This window comes from Bubalus kerabau, chromosome 3, assembly GCF_029407905.1.
Source record: "Bubalus kerabau isolate K-KA32 ecotype Philippines breed swamp buffalo chromosome 3, PCC_UOA_SB_1v2, whole genome shotgun sequence".
NCBI lineage: Eukaryota > Metazoa > Chordata > Mammalia > Artiodactyla > Bovidae > Bubalus > Bubalus kerabau.
Genome location: NC_073626.1, coordinates 139037032 through 139058037, shown reverse-complemented (window position 1 = coordinate 139058037; position 21006 = coordinate 139037032). Strand labels below are relative to the sequence as shown.

Here is a 21006-nt window from a genome sequence, read left to right as displayed (position 1 = left end):
TAGTATTTATCTTTTTGTGGCTGGCTTATTTTATCTATCTTAATGTTTTCGAGGTTCATCCACACTGTACATGTGTCAGAATTTCTTTACTTTCTGAGATTGAATGATATTCTGTTGTATGGATATATTGTATGTTGCTTGTACATTCATCCATCAATAAAAACTTGAGTTGCTTATGCCTTTTTGCTATTATGAATAATGCTGCTATGTATATAGGTGTACAGACATGTCTTTGAGACCCTGGTTTCAATTCTCTTGAGTGTGTAATTGTTTTTTTTTCTTTTGCATGGAAGCATTTATAGAGATACCAAATTAATAGTTTTTTACTGACTGTCTCAAATTTTGCTATATAATACAGTTTCATTAGGCACAGCTAAGTATTCTTTTCTGATTCTACTCAGACATCACTATCTCGCATTTTTAAGCTGCTCAAGTTTAAAAAATTTTAAATGACTTGAAGCTGTGTCAGGGGCTAGGATATAAATTGCAAACTTAAATGGAATCCAACTTCTAATTCCTAGTTGAAATCTAGAATTTCTGTGTTTTTTAATTTATTATGTATTTAAAGAAAGAAGGACATAGGGATAAGAATCATTGTAGTTTCTTTTGAATAAGCAAACAACACAGCATCGTGGTCTGAATTTCACTGATAAATAAGTAGGCTCTTGGGAAAATATGTTTAGGGATAGAAAGTATCAGACGATTCTTAGACAAAGTTTATTTCTATAATTTTTCTTAGTTTTTTGACTAGAGTTTTTTGGACTCTCTTGTTTTCTTCCAGTTAATTTTATTCATAGATCTAGGCTCCATTTTTCTATAGGTGGAGGTACATGAAACCAAGTACTGTGAGTCTTTAAATTGGCTAACTGAAACTTCTAGGAACCAATGTTTCAGATAATAACTAACATAACACTGCATTTATATATATATAGGGGAGATTTAGTTGCTCAGTTATGTCTGACTCTTTGTGACCCCATGGACTGTAGCCCACCAGGCTCCTCTGTCCATGGGATTTCCCAGGCAAGAATACTGAAGTGAGTTGCCATTTCCTTCTCCTTCTCCATATATAAGGATTCCCAGCTTTTGAAGAAACACATGATTTGACCTTGAATGAAATTCTAACAAATCCTTAAATAAACTTTGAAATGAAAGATAATAAAAGAGAAAGAGAACAAGTGAAGTAAAATACCAAAATCTCCAATTAAAATAATTAAACATTTCTAAAGGAAGTGTGTTTTAAAATGATACATCTTACTAATTGTTTTATTTTTAGATATGTGTAATATTAAAATGAAATGAAAGATTTACTGGGTGACTGTGGTATATAAGATTAAAAATTTGTTTTTCTCAAATAAATTTTTGGGGAAATGAAATATTCCATTTCTCAGTTTTCAGAATGTGAGAAGATTTTGTTTAGTGCTTTCTGTTCAATTCTCATTGAAGGAGGGATGAAACTAATTGAGAAATAGACTTATTGAGGCATTTTACCACTGATAATTTTATTGTATAAGGTAAGAAAATCTTTCACTTTTTTTGCTAAAGAATGTATGCAGTTAGTTCCAGGAGATCTTTGTGACAATAGCCCTATCAAAGTTAGAGAATTAATTCTGGTTGAATACATGGAAATTACAGAAATATCCCACTTCTGAACTTTCCATCTGCTTTTCTTACACAAGTGGATTCTGTAGCCTTGCTGCTCAGCTGCCCTGCAGGTTGTCTCAGATGACAGAAGACCAACTATTTTACTGTGACAAACAAGGATCACTAGTTTACAACTTTTTCCAGTTAGTAGTATCTTCTTTCTTAATCCCTAGCTCCCAATTGCTAAGCCACTGCCTCATCTTTTATATTTTATATAATATCAGCATCTTACTTCTGTTACCAGTTTCTAAGATAGAGTATGAGCTAAGCTGTTGTAAAGGACACTTCCCCAAAACAAAGGCTCTAAAGCTGAAGCTCGTTGCTTGGTAACATTTTCTTTAATATTTCTCTCTTATTTTGACTTGAGGTAGTGTTTTGGAAAAACTTCATTCCTTTCCCTCCATGTGTCTCCTTTTCTTTCACACATAACACTTTGGACACCTCTACTTACCAAATATTTGGAGGTTCCCCACTCCAACAAGCAATTCTCTGGGACACCAGTGGGGTGTCTTATGGCTTAAGTCAGTTCTCACGCTATCTACCTGGAGATTAGCATCAGATTCCACAGGCTAAGTGCTCAGTCCCATGACTCTGCTCCTCAGTCTGCATTCCAAGGGCAAGAAGTAGGTCCCCAAGTTACTCACAACTTCTGTTCAACTTGGCTACAAATCAGAGGTTCCTATTAACCTCCTTCCACCTTGGATTAGATTAATTTGCTAGGGCAGCTCGCAGAACTCAGGGAAGTAGTTACTTTTGTTTGCCAGTTTATTAGAAGATATGGAAAAAGATACAGATGAACAGGGGCTTCTCAGGTGCCGCTAGAGGTAAAGAACCCACCTGTCAATGCAGGAGACTTAAGAGACGCAGGTTCGATCCCTGGGTTGGGAAGATCCCCTGGAGAAGGAAATGGCAATCTACTCTGGTATTCTTGCCTAGAGAATCCCATGGACAGAAGAGCCTGGTCGGCTACAGTCCATGGAGTCGCACAGAATCAGACATGACTGAAGTGACTTAGCATGCCTGCATGCATGCAGCATAGATGAGCATTCAGATGAAGAGATACATAGGGTGAGGACTAGGAGGGTCCTGAGGGCAGGAGCTTCTTTCCCTGTTGGGGTACCTCATGCTCCTAGTACGTGGATGTGTGCACCCACCTGGAAGCTCTTAGAATCCCATGTATTTTTTTTATGGAGGCTTTATCATGTAGGTGTGATAGATCATTAACTCCATTTTTAGCCATTCTGCCTTCTCAAGAGAATGGGAAGAGGAGCTGATAATTTCAAGCTTCTAATCATGGCTGTTCTTTCTGGTGACCAGCCCTCACCCTGGAGCTCACTCAGAGTCACCTCATTAGAACAAAAAGTGCTCCTATCACCTGGAAATTATTAGGGTTCAGGAGCCTATGTCAGGAACCAGGGCCAGAGACTACTGTATATGTATTTTCTATTATTTCACAGGTAGATAGTGGTCCCGGATGGATAGGCACTTTGAACACTGCTCATTTCTTTTATTTTGGTAGTCTGCCATCCCTTAGGGAAACGGCAACCCTCTCCAGTGTTCTTGCCTGGAGAATCCCAGGGATGGGGGAGCCTGGTGGGCTGCCGTCTGTGGGGTTGCACAGAGTTGGACACGACTGAAGTGACTTAGCGGCAGCAGCAGCATCCCTTAAGGTGCTGTCATCATCTGTATAGTTGAAGCTGCCTCAGTTCCACATTTGTGTTCCAGCCTGAGAGAAGGCTGAGAAGCACATGACATGGAAAGTGCGTGTATCACCTCCACTCATGAGGGAACTTAGTTCACCAGTGAGAACCACTGGTGAGAGCTTGCTCCATGACTGCGCCAAACTAAACGGGGGTTGGATGGCTATGTGCCCAGCTGCACTTCTGTTACAGGGTTTTGGGCAGTGCCTGGCAATCTGCCACAGTTACTTAACTTCTCTGAGTCTTAGTTTTCACATCTCTAAAATGGTGACAGTAATTGTGTCTACCTCAGAGGGTTGTCTTAGGGTTAGTAAGGTGTAATATAAAGGATTTATTCAGTTTCTAGTACATAAAATATACTTGGTAAACGTTAATTACGAAGGTATTTTTATTTTTATTTGGTTATTTATTTTATTATTATTTTTTTTAATTTAATTTTATTTTTAAACTTTACATAATTGTATTAGTTTTGCCAAATATCAAAATGAATCCGCCACAGGTATACATGTGTTCCCCATCCTGAACCCTCCTCCCTCCTCCCTCCCCATTCCATCCCTCTGGGTCGTCCCAGTGCACCAGCCCCAAGCATCCAGTATCATGCATCGAACGAAGGTATTTTTAAAATAAGAGTAAGTGTTGCTTTCCTGTTTTTCAGTGGTTTTGGTGGTGGTTTAGTCGCTGAGTTGTGTCCGACTCTTGAGATCCCATGAACTGTAGTCTGCCAGGCTCCTCTGTCCTTGGGATTCTCTAGGCAAGAATACTGGAGAGGGTTACCATTTCCTTCTCCAGGGGATCTTCCTGACCCAGGAGTTGAACCCGGGTCTCCTGCATTGCAGGCAGATGATTTACCAACTGAGCTATGAGGGAAGCCAGAACTCTTAAGCAATGAGTATTTTACTTCAGGAAAATACACTATTTTATCTGAAACGATAAAAGATACTTAGCTAAATAGATGAAGACCACAGGTATAATAGAAATATAACATCTAGAGTTTTGTTTTAGCTTATTTTTTTAAAGTATGATTATTTTTTAAAAATTTATGTATTTGGTTGCATCAGGATCTTTGCTGTAGCATGAGGGATCTTTTGTCCCTGGGCACGGGCTTCTCTGCTGTTGTGGCGTGTAGGCTTGGCTGCCCCTCAGCATGTGGGGTCTTAGTTCCCCGACCAGGGATCGAACCTGCACCCCCTGCATTGGCAAGCAGATTCTTAACCACTGGACCACCAGGGAAGTCCCCTAAAAAGTATTATTTGTGGAACAGTATTTCATGCTATTTCTTAGAATAGCTTTAATGTAGATGACACATAAGTAGGTTTTGAGGTAAGTAGTCCATTAGAGTCCACTTAATTTCGCTTGCACAAATTTTAGTTAGATTTTTCTTTTAAAATGGGTCATCGCTAGAAGCAATTCATTTATTTGGCAGGATATTCTTAGCATATGGATTTACTGCAAAAGTGAGAATTCTAAAATGCTTCTTTAATTTTAAAACTTGTTTTCCTGATATTTGCTGGGGGAAATAAACTATAAGCAGCTTAAATTTTATTTAAAGAAAACAAAATTTATTTATTATTGATATTTTGAAATACATATAAAAGTAGTTTTTAAACAGCATGATTTTGAAAGTAGGGAATGTAATTCAGCATATCACAGTATAATATAGTATTGTGACTGTTGGAATGTACTATGTATCATTTGCCCTTGCTAGCTTGAAAGAAATGTTTAAATCTATAACAGATTATCTTTAATTGTTCACAGCCAGACGTTACTATTTTTGAATAAAGTTAACTTTATTTTGAATTTTGGTTTCCTTATTATTAATTTTACCCTGTCAGTTGTTGAAGATCATTCATTAACATATTTGAAGCTGTTCTTAGCAGAAAGCAGTTTTTGGTCAGAAAATAAAGATTAAAAAGTGAGGAGTCAGTTTTTGAGGGATTTTCATTAGTTTTGTGAAATCAAATGTTAGTTTGGTTACAGTAACGCCTGTTTCCATTGGAAGTGAGTTTTAAAGTTGAGAAAGTTGACCTTTAATTCTCTTTGCTCATTTAATCTTCTACTTTATTTGATGATAAGGACATAAGAAATTAAAAAAGTGAACAACTTTTTTTTTTTTTTTTTTGATTCAGCATCTCTAAAATGTGTTCATTTGTTCCATAAGAATTCTTGCTTCGTTTGCTGTTTCTTGGGGCTGAGTGCCAAAAGAGGATATGTATGCCATCTGCTTTGTCATCATCAATGTAGATTAAATTCCCCCAATTTAGGTTGTGTTCCCAGTGATTTAACAGGAAGCTTTTGGTGCTTTTTATTCTTGGTCTTTGGATTCACTGGCTTATTTTGTGGGTGAGTTGAAGATGATCTTTTACATGCACGAAGATGCATGAGGTTACGCAGCTATCCGTCTTGTAGACACTTAGGTTGGACTTTGTTGTTAACTGGGTGGGAAGCACTGGGCTAAAGACAGCTTTGAATTTTACTGCAGGATTTCTCAACTTTCTCTGAAGAAACAGTTGAAATCTTGCTTCGAAAAAAATTGAAAGCACAGAAATTAGCACATAGCTCTTAATGTATTCGCTACTGGATGACTCTGTTCATTAAAGTTTTGATGCTTTATTTTATTTTTAAATATACCTTTTATTATGACCTATATACCTTTGGAATATTGAATGCATAGGTCAGAAATAACTGTAATTATTATGAGCATCCAAGGAGAAGTTTATACTGGAAATTTCTATAGTAAGGGACATGAAGAGGTTAAGGAACATAAGCTTTTATGGAGAAAATAAGACTGAGGGGGAATAAAAAAAATTAATAATGTTTAAATGAAAAAATTTTTTTCTTTTTCCCTCAACCTTTAACTTTTCGAAAATTACTAACTATAAAAAATTGAAATAAAAAGCAAGACACTCATACACTCTTTATCATCAGTTGTTAACATCCTATCACATTCTGTTCTCTGTGTATATGTATGTGTATGTGTGTTAGTTGTTTAGTTGTGTCTGATTCTTTGCTACTCCATGGACTGTAGCCCACGAGGCTCCTTTGTCCATGGAATTCTCCAGGCTAGAATACTGGAGTGGGTTGCCATTCCCTTCTCAAGGGGATCTTCCCCACTCAGGGATCAAACCTGAGTCTTTTGCATTGCAGGCATCTGAGCCACTAGGGAAGCCCATTCTCTCTCTACATTTGTGTATATTTTTCTGAACTTTTCAAAGATAAGTTGTAGATACCATGACACATCACTCTAAATACTTCCTTGTTTCCTAAGAATAAAGACATTCTCTTACCACCTCTAATATTATCATCACTGTTTTACCTAAGAGAATTAATCATAAACCAATAATATTATCTTACATATATTTTATATTGAAATTATCCACAACTTTTAAAATATTCAGGATGCAATAAAGTTTCATATATTACATTTGATTGTTAGGTCCCTTCCTTTTGTTTTGTTTTATGATTTGATTGTTTTGAAGAGTTTAGACCAGTTGTAGAATATTCCACGTTCTTGATTTGTCTGCTTATTTCCCAGTTTTTAGATTCAGGTTAAGCATTTTTGTCAAGAAGACAGCTGAGGTGATACCATTTACTCCATCTTGCCAGGAGGCACATGAGGTCTGATCATCCTCCTGCTGGCTATTGTGAAATGAAGTCACTTGGTTAAGTGGTGTCCACCATAGCTGTTCATACATAAGTGCATTTATGGTTAGTTATATGGGCTTGCTTTTCTCCCTTTCTCCTCTCCCAGAAGCAGGCCCAGGCTGTGGGGCGAGAGAGGGCTGAGCTGGGCAGTGGGTACCAGTCTTTCCAGAGGCCAGAGCAGGGCCCAAGGGGAGTGGGGCAGGATGCAGGGCTGATGGTGATTCCGAAACAGCCTGCCTCACCAATTAATGTGTGCAGAGCTGCCGCTATCAAAATGTGAAGGCATTTTATGCTAGGTCTTTGTTTGCTTTTAAAATAAGAACTAGAAGGAAATCAGGGCTTCCCTGGTTGCTCAGAAAATAGAGAATCCGCCAGCAATGCGAGAGACCTGGGTTCGATTCCTGGGTTGGGAAGATTCCCTGGAGGAGGGCATGGCAATCCATTCCAGTATTCTTGCCTGGAGAATCCCCATGGACAGAGGAGCCTGGCAGGCTACAGTGCATGGGGTCGCAAAGAATCGAACACAACTGAGTAGCTAAGCACATATTTTATATAAAGTACATTTATGATTAGCATGTAATTTGTGAGATCATTCTTGAGATCATGTGAATATCCTATTTCTTTTTTTTAACCTTTTATTTTATATTGGAGTATAGATAATTAACAATGATGTGCAAATACCGTGTTTCTAAAAATTTTCTCCCAACTGCTTGTAACAATAGGTCATTCTTGCCTGAATCAATTACACTGGAGAGTGCAAAGGGATTATTTTCTAATTCTGTTGTTCTCATTCATCTAGTAGCTGACATTCTTCAAGAAGAACTTCTCTCACAACCCTCCCCCCATTTATATGTATTTATGGATTTTTAGAAGTAAATGTGTTATGATTGATTATACTTGTAGATGCACCAGTTGTCCTAAATCTGGTGCCCCTTCAAACTGGCGTCTATGTTCTTTACACATGACTCCTGTACTATTTGAGCACTTCTCTGCTTCGGGGAATAAATATTTTAAGTGAGTAAAATAAAGTTAATACTGTTTATTTTATGATAAAGTAAATAAAAATATCCTGGACATTTAAAATAATTTCCTCTATTGTAAGTTCTCTGATGGAAGGTTCTGCTTCCCTGTAGTTTAGTGATGTGTGCATTACTTTGATTTACTGAAGATTGTAAAGCATATCAAGAAACAAGTTTTTGGTGTATTTGGCAAAGCTGGCCCCTTTCTAATTTATGATTCTGAATGAAAACTTCTGAGTGCTACCTCCTGGGACCTTCTGTGGTCCCATAGATGCAAAATAATGTGAATACTTAAAGGGGACAGCCCTCCTCATATGTGTATCTGCTCTTTCACCCCCAACCCCGTATACTTTGGAAATATACTGTTGCCCGTTTTCCATTATCTTCATTTCAGTTATGTCTGACTCTTTGTGACTCCATGAACTGTAGCATGCCAGGCTTCCTTGGCATCCCTAACACTGGGAACTTGCTAAAACTCATGTCCATTGAGTTGGTGATGCCATCCAACCATCTCATCCTCTGTCGTCCCCTTCTCCTCCTGTCTTCAGTCTTTCTCAGCATTAGGGTCTTTTCCAATGAGTCAGTTCTTAGCATCAGGCGGCCAAAGTATTGGAGTTTTAGCTTCCGCATCAGTCCTTCCAATAAATGTTCAGGATGGATTTCCTTTAGGATTGACTGGTTGGATCTCCTTGCAGTCCAAGGGACTCTCAAGAGTCTTCTCCATCACCATAGTTCAAAAGCATCAATTCTTCGGCGCTCAGCTTTCTTTATAGTCTAACTCTCACATCCATACATGACTACTGGAAAAACCATAGCTTTGACTAGACGGACCTTTGTTGGAAAAGTCTAGATTGGTCATAGCTTTTCTTCCAAGGAGTAAGCATCTTTTAATTTCATGGCTGCAGCCACCACCTGCAGTGATTTTAGAGCACAAGAAAATAAAGTCTGTCACTGTTTTCATTGTTTCCCCATCTATTTGCCATGAAATAATGGGAGCAGATGCCATGATCTTTGATTTTTGAATATTGAATTTAAGCCAGCTTTTTGACTCTCCTCTTTCACCCTCATCAAGAAGCTCCTTAGTTCCTCTTCGCTTTCTGCCTTTAGGGTGGTGTCATTTGCATATCTAAGGTTATTGATATTTCTCCTGGCAATCTTGATTCCAGTTTGTGCTTCATCCAGTCCAGCACTTCGCATGATGTACTCTGCATATAAGTTAAATAAGCAGGGTGACAATATACAGCGTTGACATACTCCTTTCCAATTTGGAACCAGTCCATTGTTCCATGTCCAGTTCTAACTGTTGCGTCTTGACCTGATAATGCATCCGTTATCTTATCCAAGTTTTACTTGGAAAAACCTCTACTGCTTCTGTGCCATCCACTTTACCTCCTTTTTCTATTTCCAACCTCTCTTTATGCATGACCACTGAATTTGCCATTGAAAACAGTTGAAATAAATAATTAACTCATACAGAGAAAATGTCATTAAATTTTAAGTACTAGGACTTTATCAATGATGGTTGCTTCAAAGTATAGTGAAATTGAATCCTTATGTAAAGTTCTGATGTAAGTGACTTTACTTCTATATACTTTTAAAGTATGTAGACTTTATTTATTTATTTTTTTTTAATTTTAATTTTAATTTTTTTTAATTTTATTTTATTTTTAAACTGTATGTAGACTTTAAAGTACTTGTTGGAGAAGACTCTTAAGAGTGCCCTGGACTGCAAGGAGATCAAACCAGTCAATCCTAAAGGAAATAAACCCTGAATAGTCCTTAGAAGGACTGTTGCTGTAGCTGAAGCTCCAATACTTTGGCCACCTGATGTGAAGAGCTGACTTATTGGAAAAGTCCCTGATGCTGGGAAAAATTGAAAGCAAAAGAGAAGGAGGTGGCAAAGGATGAGATGGTTAGATAGCATCACCAACTCAATGAACATGAATTTGAGCAAACTCCAGCAGATAGTGGAGGACAGAGGAGCCTGGCATGCTGCAGTCCACGGGGTCTCAAAGAGTCAGACGCAATTTAGTGACTAAACAACAGCAACAATAAATACTTTCTGTAAAGCTCAGTTCTCCAGGGCAGGGTTGGGGAGCAGAGGCATATGGGATCTCATTGAAGAAACAGTCACTGAGACCTGTGCTCCGACAGGGTGGGCCCTGCACCTCAGCACCATCTGGATGCTTGGTAGAACTGCAGACCCATAGATTTTGTTATGGTCTTGTTTACTCAGGATCTGCATTCTGACACTATCTCAAGTGGTTCATATACAAATTAGGTTTGGGAAGCACTGGGAATCATTTTTGTGAGACTTTCCTCTGCACCATAACTGGTTGAGTGATCAAGACTCATATTGTGAAGTACGCCTGGAGATACTTGATAGCATATTTAGGAAAGTTATCTTACAGTGAAAGCATTTTGGATATTTATTGTAAACTCTTGCATCGGTACAGTTTTTAGATAGTAACCTTTCCACACTGTTCTTCCTGGGAAGACTGAAAGAGATGTTTCCCAAAGACCAAGAAAATTATTTTTAAAAAGTGATTTTTTTAAAAGGTGATTTTCTTAGTCATGGGCTAGGATGCTCAAATACTTCCCTCCCTTTTTCTGCTGTATATATATATTTTGCAATGTATTACTAGGTGCTTACGTTTTTGAAGTCATGCTTCAAAGTGAAGGGAAAGCTCCATGAAGAAAGTCTTTAGGATGCCTCGGTTGTATGCCTTCTAACTTTGCCATGCTCTCTAAGCAGAGTGGGATGGCCTGTTGGTTCCATGACACTGGAGGGTTGGGGCCGAGGGGCCCACTTACTGCATATCCCCATGGGAAGTAATCAGCTGAATACTGCTGCTAAGCTAAGTCACTTCAGTCGTGTCCGACTCTGTGTGATCCCATAGATGGCAGCCTACCAGGCTCTTCCGTCCCTGGGATTCTCCAGGCAAGAACACTGGAGTGGGTTGCCATTTCCTTCTCCAATGCAGGAAAGTGAAAAGTGAAAGTGAAGTCGCTCAGTTGTGTCCGACTCTTAGCGACCCCATGGACTACAGCCTACCAGGCTCCTCCGTCCATGGGATTTTCCAGGCAAGAGTACTGGAGTGGGGTGCCATTGCCTTCTCTGAGCTGGATACTAGGTGTGGATAACTCTCCATAGACCACCATTAGCATTAGTAATGTTGATGACAACTTGATATAAGTGTTTTTATATAATTTTCTTAGATGTCCAGATCTTTCACTGTATCTGGGGTGACGGTGAAGCAGTTGACCCTCTTCTACTCGTACGAGGCTCCCTCCCATCCCTAGATATTTCTGACGGATGGATGAGTCAGATGTGGCTCTGATAAGCTAATAAATGTGCTGTTGAAACGGATACCTTAAACCAGTGGCAGACTGCAGGTACATCTTACTGGCCCCTCAGGTGGACGGTCCACTGGGAACTGCTAGATGGAGGGCGGCAGTATGGTGCAATGATAAGGGCGTTGGATTTGGGATTAGGTGGTTGTAGGTTTGAATCTCAGTTTATTTTATGAACTAGAATCAGTTATTTAGTCTCTGATTTTTGAGTTCCATAATTATAAAAGTAGGGTTGACTCATACTCCCCAAGGTTGTTGTGAGGCCCTTATGAGATAAATATATCATGAGCCTAATACCATGTCCTGTGCCCACTGAATGGTAATTACGCATTACAGTATACATTTGGTATAATAAATAGATGTTTCATGCCAGTCTCAGCTAAACCGTATAGCTTATGGTAGTTTTGTCCATCAAATATGTTTCCAAGTGATTCTGGAAATATATTTGAACATTTGTCATCTTTTGTTGTTACCACCATTGCAGATGTTGGCTTTCTGAGGCACAGTGTTTTCAGCCTGGCAGGTTCATTAACTGGATCATAGCTAGCAGGGATTACATGTCCAGAGAGCTGAGAATCTTCCATTTTACATGCAGGATATGCCAGCATGTAGTCAGAGTCAGGAAGAAAAGAGAATGTGTATAAAGCAATTTCATTGACTTGGGATGAAAAGAGCTTTGGTGAATTAGCCATGTTTGAATGGTTGCAGTATGTGGAGTTCTTTTTCATGAGGAACACTGTGAAATGTGACGCTTGATTGCAGAAAGTGTGCTCATGTAACCCTGGAAAGGAAAGATTTCTTTACAGTTTGGAAAGGATGTAAGGTTCAATATAAAGCTCTGTAACTGAATTCAGAACTCTGCTTACATTAGGAAGCTAGAAAAAGTGGCACAAAATTCCTGATTCTTCTGTGTTTGCACTGTGACTGACTGATAGCCTCTTCCTTCTCTCCTCTCTTTCTCTCTCTCCCTGAGTCTGAGCCCACGCCCCAAGTTTGATGATTTTAATATTGATGTACTGTCTTGATTGTTTTTGAGTGGTTGCTGTTTGGAAAATGTTACTTTTCTTAATCAGATTTAAGAAAATTAGCAAACAAGTAGCTGTTGTTTCATTTAAATTACTTTTGTTTTTCTGTAAAATGGGGATAAGAATAGTAGCTGTTTTCACACCGTTACTATCTTCCCCATAGGATAAGTGTTAGTCACTCAGTCGTGTCCTACTCTTTGTGACCCCCATGAACTTGTCCAACTCTTTGTGACCCCATGGACTGTAGCCCATCAGGCTCCTTTGTCCACAGGATTCTCTGGGCAAGAATACTGGAGTGGATTGCCATTTCCTTCTCCAGGGGATCTTCCCAACCCAGGGATTGAACCCAGATCTCCTGCATTGCGGGCAGATTCTTTATCATTTGAGCTTCCCCGGGAAGCCCTCCTCATAGGATAACTGAGGTAATATATAAAATGCTTAGAATAGTACTTGGCACACAGTAAGCAATCTTATAATAATGTTGCTGCTGTTGCTGCTAAGTCACTTCAGTCGTGTCCAACTCTGTGTGACCCCATAGACGGCAGCCCACCAGGCTCCCCCGTCCCTGGGATTCTCCAGGCAGGAACACTGGAGTGGGTTGCCATTTCCTTCTCCAATGCATGAAAGTGAAAAGTCAAAGTGAAGTCGCTCAGTCGTGTCTGACTCTTAGCGACCCCATGGACTGCAGCCTACCAGGCTCCTCCATCCATGGGATTTTCCAGGCAGGAGTACTGGAGTGGGGTGCCATTGCCTTTTCCGTATAATATTAGTTATTATTAATCTTTATTAGTAGTTTCTCTCTGATTACAGAATGGAAATGTTCATTGTGGAAAATGTAAAATAAAACAATGAAAGTCACTGTAAATTTTCCACTTAATGAAAACTGATATTGACATTTTAGTATATCTTCCCAGTTTTAATTTTCTCCTATATACATGTTTTACATGGGAAACCAAAATTACATTGGCTTGAAACCTGTCTTTTTTAAAAATTATGTTATTGAAGTATAGTTGATTTATAATGTTGTGTTAATTTTTATTGCACAGCAAAGTGATTCAGTTATACATATTTACGTATATGTATATACAGCTTCCCAGGTGGTGCTAGTGGTCAAGAACCCGCCTGCCAGGGCAGGAGATGTAAGAGACATGGGTTCAATCCCTGGGTCAGGAAGATCCCCTGAAGGAGGGTATGGCAACCCACTCCGATATTTTTGCCTGGAGAATCCCATGGACAGAGGGGCCTTGTGGGCTGCAGTCCATAGGATTGCAAGGAGTTGGACATTACTGAAGTGACTTAGCATGCATGCATATGTATATATATACACACACATTTTTTTTGTATTCTTTTCCATTATGGTTTATCAAAAGATACTGAATATAAATCCAGGACCTTGTTTGAAACCCACCTTTTTCCTTATTATATTATTAATATTTTCTCATGTCATTGAATATTCTTCTATTACAGGATTTTATTGGCATTTTTTGGTCCTAAAATTTGTTTCTTCTACTGTTTTCAGGTTTTCATTTATTAAGACAAATATTTTAGCGCATTTTTTTAGCTACAGTAAAATTGAGAGGAAAGCATAGAGGTTCCTCTTATAGCCCCTGCTCTCACATGTGCTTAGCCTTGTCCATTATCAACATCACTGTTGGTGTTGTATATTCAGTGTGCTTGGGCAAATGTATAATGACATATATCCATCATTATAATATCACTGCCCTAAAAATCCTCTGTGTTCCACTTGTTCATCTGCCCCGTCCCACAACCATTAATCTGTCTGTCTCCATAATTGTGCCTTTCGAGAATGTCACATAGACTTTCATTGTATATATATATATATATATATATATATATATATATATATATATATAAAGTTGCACTGGGTCTTAATTGTGGCCTGCAAACTCTTAGTTGTAGTATGTGGGATCTAGTTTCCTGACTGGGGTTTGAACCCAGGCCCCCTGCATTGGGAACATGGAGTCTTAGCCACTGGACCACGGAGGAAGTCCCCCTCCATGACTTTTCATGGCTTACTCAATGTTATGTGCCACCCTGGATGGGAGGGGTGTTTGGGGGAGAATGGGTACATGAATATGTATGGGTGAGTCCCTTCCCTGTTCACCTGAAGCTATCACAACATTATTAGTTAGCTATGCTGCTGCTGCTGCTGCTAAGTCGCTTCAGTCGTGTCCGACTCTGTGCAACCCCATAGACGGCAGCCCACCAGGATCCCCCGTCCCTGGGATTCTCACCCTGATACAAAATAAAAAGTTTAAAGTTTGAAGGAAAAAAAGAAACCAACAAACTGTTTCTAAAGTGACTGTACCATTTTCCATTTCAGCCAGCAGTGAATGAGAGTTTTTGTTGTCCCACATCATCAAAGCATTCAGTATTGTTAGTGTTCTGGATTTTGGCCATTTTAATAGATGTGTAGTGGTATCTCATTATTGTAGTCTTTCATTATTTATAAATAATTCTCTAGTGAATTTTTTTCCCCTGGACTAAGTCCTTGAAAGAGGAATTGCTGCATCAAAGTCTATATTCATTTTTGTATGTATTGCAAAGCTGACCTCCAGGGAAGTTCCACAAATTTATATTACCACTTAGAATATATGAAAGCTGATTTTCATTTCTTCTAACAATGAAAATTAAATTAAAAAATTGTCAATTTGGTAGATAAAAATCATTTTTGTATAAAATTCTAAAGGATTTTCTATTGATACTAAACTTTTTTATGTTTAGAAACTATTATTCTGATACTGCTTGTCTGTGTCTTTTGCACATTTTTTTGGGGGGGTTATTGATTTGTAAATAGCTTTTTGTTTTTTAAGGCTATCAACTTCTAGTCAGTGATATTGCCAATATTTCCCCCAGTTTTTAATTTGACTTTTAAGTTTGTTCAAAATGTTTTTGATAGAGATTTTCATTTTTTTTTGTTAGTCAAATTGATCATTTTTTTTCCTTTATGGTTTCTGCCTCTGAGTTATGCTCAGGATGTCTGCTTCCACGCCAAGATTATTTATATGATCATCAATGTTTTAGTTCAGTTCTTTATTCACATTACTTTCACAGATCTTTACTGAGTGTCTTACATGGTGGTTATAAGTCAATTGTGTGAAAACAATCCTTACCCTTGTGGAGTTTCAGTCTGGTAGATAATAGACCTTAATTTATGAAGGAGAGGTAAGTGGTAATATAGAAATGTCTGGTGAAGGTAACTGACCTGCTTGGGAAGGTCCAGGATGGCTTTTCTCAGGAAGTGACCTCGAACTAAACTCTGAAGTAAGATTAGAGTTAAATCACAATAAGGAGGTGATGGAGGAGGGCATTTTGGGCCCTGGCTGAGGCCATTGTTGCTGAAGCACAGAGATCAAGAGGAAGTGTAATTGTGTCAAGTTTATGGTTGGAGAGGAATTTTGAAGCCAGATTGTGTATAGACTTCCAAGTCTTTTTGTGGATTTGGGTCTTTTATTGGAAGAGCAGTGGAAAGCTACTAATGCAATTTAAACAGAATGTTTAAAGTAAATGACATGATGATTTCTTTTTTGTTTTTTAAATTAACTTTTGAGTCCTTTTGTAGTTTATATGCGTACCTTAAAGATACTGCGTGTTAGCTTCCAGAACTCCAGAGTAAATCAAATCCTGCTATAAAGCAAGTTGCATGAATTTTCAAAATTTCTCAGTGCATATAAAAGTAATGTTTACACTATAGCATAGTCTATTAAGTGTGTAGTAGTATTATGTCTAAAATAATAATGCACATACCTTAATTAAAAGTACTTTATTGCTAAAAATGCTAACCATCATCTGAGCCTTCAGCAAATTGTAATCTTTTTGTTAGAGGGTCTTACTTTGATGTTGATGGCTGCTGACTGATCAGGGTTGGAGTGTCTGTGGCAATTTCTTTTTTTTTCCCCCTCTTAATTTTTGGCTGCACTGAGACTCTGTTGTTGCTCCTGGGCTTTCTCTAGTTGCAGAGAGCAGGAGCTCTAGTTGTGGTTCATGGCTTTTTGTTGTGGTGGCTCCTCTTGTTGTGAAGCGTGGGCTGTGAGACTGTGGGCTTCAGGAGTTGGAGCACGAGAGCGTAGCAGTTGCGGCTTGAGGGCTCCAGGTACAGGCCCAGGAGTTGTGGTGCACAAGCTTAGTTGCCCCGCGGTATAGGGGATCTTCCCGAACCACGGACTGAACCGTTGTCCCCTACATTGCAAGGCAGATTCTTAACCACTGGACTACCAAGTGCTCAGCCATTCAGTCATGCATGACTTTTTGCGGCCCCATGCACTGTAACCTGCCAGGCTCCTCTGTCCATGGGATTTTCCAGGCAAGAGTACTGGACCACCAGGGAAGCCCAGTTTCTTAAATTAAGACAACAGTGAACTCTGCCACATCGACTGCCTCTTCCTTTCACAAACAGTTTCTCTGTAGCATGCGCTGCTGTTTGATAGCATTTTACCCACACTAGAGCTTCTTTCAAAATTGTCTCAAACCCTGCTACTGCTTTATCAACTAAGTTTTTATAATATTCTGAATCTGTTGTTGTCATTTCATCAGTCTTCATAGCATCTTCATGAGGAGTGGATTCCATCTTAATAAACTACTCTCTGCTCATCCATTAGAAGCAACTCTTTATCCATTCAAACTTTTTCATGAGATTGTAGCAGTTCTGTTGCATCGTCAAGCTCCACTACTAATTCTAGTTTTCTTGCTGTTTCCACTGTATCTGCAGTTACTTCCTCCCCTGAGTCTTGAATTCTTCAAAGTCATCCATAACAGTTGGAGTTAGCTTCTTCCAAACTCCTGTTAATGTTGATATTTTGTCCTTTTCCCATGACTCACAAATGTTGATGGTGCCTGGAATGGGAAATCCATTCCAGGGGTTTTGAATTTACTTCGCCTTGATCTGTCAGAGGAAGAGCACTATCTGTGGCAGCTACAGCCTTATGAAATGTATTTTTTAAGTAATAAGACTTGAAAGTCAGAATTACTCCTTGTCCATTGGCTGCAGAATGGATGTTGTGTTTGTTTAGTCACTAAGTCATGTCCAACTCTTTTGTGACCTCGTGGACTGTAGCCTGGCAGGCACCTCTGTCCATGGGATTTCCCAGGCAAGAATACTGGAATGGGTTGCCATTTCCTTCTCTAGGGGATCTTCCTGACCCAGGGATCGAACCCAAATCTCCTGTGTCTCCTGCATTGGTAGGTGGTTTCTTTACCACTAAGCCACCTGGGAAGCCCTGGAATGTTGCATTAGCAGGCATGAAAGCATTTAATTTCACTGCGCATCTCTATCAGAGCTCTTGGGGGACCAGGTTCATTGTCAATATGCAGTAATATTTTGGAAAGAATCTTTCTTTTTTTTTTTTTGAGTAGTAAGTCTCAACAATGGGCTTAAAATATTCAGTAAACCATGTTGTGAACAGATGTGCTGTCATCTAGACTTTTTTGTTTTATTTCTAGAGCACTGGCAGGGTAGTCTTGGCCTAATTCCTAAGGGCCCTAGGATTTTCAGAATGGTAAATAAGCATTGGCTTCAACTTCAGCTGCATTAGCCCTTAATAGGAGAGTCAGCCTGTTTATTGAAGCTTTGAAGCCAGAAATTGAGTTCTCCTCTTTAGCTATGAATGTTCTAGATGGTATCTTCTTCCAATGTAAGGGTGTTTTGTCTACACTGAAAATCTGTTGCATATTGTAGCCACTTTCGTTCATTATCTAAGCTAGATCTCTGGATAACTTGCTGCAGATTCTACATCATCACTTGCTGCTTTACCTTGCACTCTTATATTATAGACATGGCTTTTCCCCTTAAATTTCATGAACCAGCCTCTGCTAACTTCAACTCTTTTTCTGCAGCTTCCTCACCTCTCTCATTCTTCATAGAATAGAAGAGAGTTAGGGCTTTGTTCTGAATTAGGCTTTGGATTAAGGGAGTGTTGTGGCTGGTTTGGTTTTCTATCCAGACCACTAAAACTTTATATCAGCAATAAGACTGCTTTGCTTTTTTATCATTTGTGTGTTCAGTGGAGTAGCACTTGAAATCTCCTTCAAGAACTTTGCCTTTGCGTTCACAACTTGCCTAGCTGTTTGGCACAAGAGGCCTAGCTTTTGGCCTATCTCAGCTTTTGACACATCTTCCTCACTAAGTTTTATCATTACCAGTTTCTGATTTAAAATAAGAGACACGTGACTCTTATTTTCACTTGGACACTTAGGGACCATTGAAACGTTGTTAAGTGGTCTAATTTCATATTGTTCTGTCTCAGAAAAGGGGTTTGCCCAGGGAGAGGGAGTGAGACAGAGGAATGGCCCATCAGTGGAGCAGTCAGAACACACACATATTTATCGATTAAGTTCATCATGTCTTTTATGGGCATAGTTCATGGTTCCCCAAAACAATTACAATAGTAGCATCAAATATCACTGATCACAGATCACCATAACAAATACAGTAATAACGGAAAACTTTGAAAAATTGTTAGGACTATTAAAATGTGACTCAGACACAAAGTGAGCAAATGCTGTTGAAAAAATGGTGCCAATAGACTTGCTCAATGCAGGGTTGCCACAAATCTTCAATTTGTAAAAAATGAAATATCTACTAAGTGTAATAAAGCAAGATGTGCCTGTATTTTTATGGAGTCTATGAATTTTCTTTCCAAGTAGTTAATCATAGTCTCTGTGCCTATTATTATTATTGTTGTTATTATTTTATTATCCTATTCTTCTTTTTCCCATTGATCTGAAGTATACTCTATCCTCTAATCAAATTTTATGTATAACTTGTGCCTTTTATGCTGTGAGATGTTTTGATAGAACCATATTGATTTTTCTCCCTTATTTAGTCTTATATGAGGGCAAGTCAGTTCATTCTTGATGTAAGCCTTATTTATCTTTATTCTTGGTATCCTTATTCTGGGTTTACCTTTTAGGTTTTATGATCTCCTTTTGGGCTTTAAGTAGAGGGTTGAATGCTATGTGTTGTGTTGCCATGGTCTCTATTCTTTATGGATCTGTTGTCCAAAACAGGAATTTTCTGATTCATTGTCCTTGTTATCTTTTTATATGGGTGAGAATTTATTCTTGGATGATCTGAAAACATTGCAAGTGATTTCCAAGCCAGAAGTTTTGTACACCACAGAGACTACTTGCTTATTGTTCTACTGAACTTCTACAATGATTGTCTTCCTTTTTATGGATCAAAGTTCCTCTCCACCTCACTGCATTCTGGGAAGTGTAGTTTGTGAGCATTAAAGTGGAATTGGTATAAAAAAAGAAGTATTGGTGTAAGAGAGTAGCTTCCAGCTCCTTAGAAAGCAGTTTGAGGGAGAAGTCTGTTCCCTTCACGTGCAAAGCCCAGACTGGAGTTGCAGGGGGCGCATACATTTGGAGATGAAATTCTGATTATTCCCTCCTTCTGCAGTTTAGATTTCAAATCAAATGGGGGTTAGTTAGGAGATGTTTCTCCAGCTATAAAAAAATTAATTAACTTTTGACTGAGCTAGGTCTTCATTGCTGCACTCAGGCTTTCTCTAGTTGTCTAGTTGGGGCAAGCAGGGGCTACTCTCTAGTTGCGGTGTGCAGGCTTCTTATTGAAGTGGCTTCTCTTATTGTGGAACATTGGCTCTGGGGTGTGGGGACTTCAGTTGTTGTGGGACATATGCTCAGTAGTTGTGGCTCCCGGGCTCAAGAGCTCAGTTTCAATAGTTGTGGTGCACAGGCTGAGCTGTCCCAAGGCATGTGAAATCTTCCTGGATCAGGGGTCAACCCATGTCCCCTGCATTAGCAGGCAGAGTCTTATCCACTGTCCCACCGGAAAAGTCCTCTGCCATTGTTTTGATAAGCCATTGAGACATTTGTGGAGCTTCCAGGACCATAAAAATATCATTGAGAAGACAGTGAGACAAGGAGTGTAGATCAAGAGTTGCTTAATTTCTGCCATGGTAATTAAGAAGTCTTTTAAAAAATCCTCCCACCTCCCTCTGAGATGTCTGTGAGGTACCCTTCCTAGTGAACCACTCCGTGGCTTCTGTCCACTTGGGGCTGGGTCATTTGAGTGAGATGTTGCGGTTACTACTGAAGAGATTTTACTGGAAATTACAACTGTCATGTAAATGTGTTCTGAAACTTGTGTGGGTTGGATGTTGTTCGGGGCTCAAGTTAAAGGTGCATGCATATGTGCTCAGTGGTGTCCGACTCTTTGTGACCCCGTGGACTGTAGCCTGCCAGGTTCCTCTGTCCATGGAATTTTCCAGGCAAGAATACTGGAGTGGGTTGCCATTTCCTACTCCAGGGCATCTTCCCGACCCAGGGATTGAACTCACGTCTCTTGCATATGCTGCATTGATAGGTGGATTCTTTACCACTGTGCCACATAGGAAGCCTTCCACGTTAAGGGTACCTTTGTTTAAAAACTCATGTGTATACAGGGCATCAATTTGGTTCTCTTTGGTCCAGTGAGTCATCAGCCTGTAGACTTCTCCAGACTGTTGTTTTGCAAGTCAGAGTTAAATGCAGATGTCTTCTAGACCAACAATTTGGAACAATTTTCTGCCACTTTTTCTTGGTCACTGTTTTACCCTGCTGAAGAGCCTGATGGCAGTTGTGTTGTGCCTTGGAGTATAATAT

The 21006-nt window shown here is 39.2% G+C and overlaps 1 protein-coding gene across 1 annotated transcript in view; it reads left to right on the top strand.

Moving 5' to 3' along the window:
- The window catches only part of HECW2 (HECT, C2 and WW domain containing E3 ubiquitin protein ligase 2), a 433603-nt gene that overhangs the window by 22401 nt on the left and 390196 nt on the right, over positions 1-21006 (top strand). The gene's annotated exons all lie outside the window — the stretch shown is intronic.